We start from the raw sequence: 2,279 nt of genomic DNA on the forward strand, positions 1-2,279 counted from the left end.
TCCTGCAGAGATTAACTAACTCCGCAGCAAGTCCCCAGAAGCAGGAGCAAACCCTGGGGCGTGGCTTTCAGAAGGGAGCCTGGAGGCAGTCTAGGATGAAGGAGAGGGTTTCAAGGAGGAGGACTCCCCAGAAAGTCCCACCAGAGACTGCCAGAAGCCAGGGGGTAGAGGAGGAGCTGGGTGGGGTCATGGGGCACAAGGAGGATGGGCAGGAAGCCTGCCCCAGCGCCCTGTGGAGGCCCAGGGTCCCGGACGAGACATCCGGCCGTCTTGGGGCCCCAGGCTCCACACACAGTGCTCCATCCTGGGTGGCAGACCAAGCTGCTCCCGACTGCAAGGGTACGTGTTCTCTCCCTCCCTCTGGTCTTCTCCCCACACAGGCTACAGGGAAGGAGAAAGCAGGCATTGTCTGCCCATGATGCCACCTCACAAAGGCCTCCTGTGACCCTTTCCACTCTCTATAGTTTGGCCAGGGACCTAGGCCTGTCCAAACATCAGCCAGAGAGGCCGCCCTGCTCTGGGCCGAAGCCTGCTGTCCTCTGGCAACGCGCCAGTTCATAGCACGATGGCAAACAGCCGACAAGTGACGGAGAGAGCCAGAGGCCCTTGCCGGTTCTCCCACAGGCAGGTGCGCGATGATATGGAAGTCACACCCTGAAAGGCGCTGTGCCATGACAGCAGTGTCACGGCAAGGAGCTGGAACGTCTCCTCAGAGGCAAGATCCTAGACCCGGGCGTGGCCTTCAATGTTGAGGGTAAAGGGTGTGAATCCCAAATCATCCGTGGTGCTGGACCCAGGTCTCATTAAGATCTCCTGCCTGTGGTTAGACAGGAGCTGCGGTTTTCTCTTTCTGCCTTTAAATCTGAATTTGACTCACTTTTCGTACTCGTGTTAACAGGAGAAATCTAAACCTGCCGGAGGGGGTGACTGCATGATCTCAGGGCACAGCAGATGAATCCGGGTTCTGGCGGCAGCAGAACAGAGAAGCCTCTGGAAGCTCCAGGAGAAGGAAGAGGAAGAGGTGGGACGAGGGCAGTGGGCACGGAGGACCGAGGAGACCCAGACAGCCCAGGAGCAGCGCTGACCATGGACCAGACCGGGGAGAAGGGAGCACGGAGGTGCTCAGGGAGTCAGGCAGTCTGGGAGGGACTCGCTTTGTCTAGAAACCTGGAATTGCCTACGTACTCTCAAATGTCACAAAGGCTCAAACTCACAGAAAACTTGGTTTAACTTCAAAGCATGGGTTTTCCTTGTCCTTCATGACTGGGCAGCAAGTCCAGGGCGTAAAAGGGAGGACGGATTCCAGGCCGGGCCACCTCCAGGCCACCGATTTGGGGTTGTGAACAAACAGTTCCACAAATGAAAGTTCGGGAACACTGGCAGCCCGAGGACAGGGCAGGAATTTCTCCATCTCCAGTTCCCTAGGGCTGCTGGAACAACGTCTCACAGACCGGGTGGCTTAGAACCACAGGAACGGATTCTCTCATTGTTCTGCAGGTCAGAAGTTAGAAATCCCTCTGAAGGCTCCAGGGGAGTCCTTCCTTGCCTCTTCTCAACGTACGGTGGTGGCTGGCCATCCTGGCACCCCCCCCCCCCCCAGCTCACAGCTGCAGGGCTCCAATCTGTGCCTCTGGCTTCACCCACCCTCACCTGGGTGTGTTTCTGTGTCCCTTCTCTTCTGAGACATTGGCAGTGGCTTTAGGGTCCACCCCACTCCAGTATGACCTCATTTTAACCGATTACCTCTGCAAAGATCCTACTTGCAAATAAGGTCACATTCTGAGGGTCCAGGTGGACATGAATTTTGACCCCATACACCCTGCGTTTTATTTTCTTATCATTACCTCATATTATGTGTTCACTTAATAATTATCTGAATTGCTTGAACGTTAAGTTGTATGAGGGTTAGGACTTTTGTCTTCCTTATCTCCACATCCCTAAGTGCCTGTCGCAGAATAAGACCCCAACCAGCATTTAGGGAATAATTACACGCATAGTCCTGAAGGACACCGACAAGAGTACTTGATCTCCACTGACGTCACAACTTCTATCTCAACATGGTGTAGAAAAAGCAAATTGGTCTACTAATAAAACTATTTCAGCTATAATATGAATAAGGGAATTGGAAACGTAAATTTGGGCGGATTTTGTACTCTCCCAGCAATCTCAAGAGTCTCTAGGGTTTCCCGCAAACCCACACCTGGATTTGTTCCTCGTTCTGTGGGAGGCTCTCCGGGCCTCTGTCCACGACCCACAGCCTTGCAACCCCCAGCTGTGCC

This window comes from Ursus americanus, chromosome 19, assembly GCF_024610735.1.
Source record: "Ursus americanus isolate L20-20 chromosome 19, mUrsAme1.1.p, whole genome shotgun sequence".
NCBI classification, from domain to species: Eukaryota; Metazoa; Chordata; class Mammalia; order Carnivora; family Ursidae; genus Ursus; species Ursus americanus.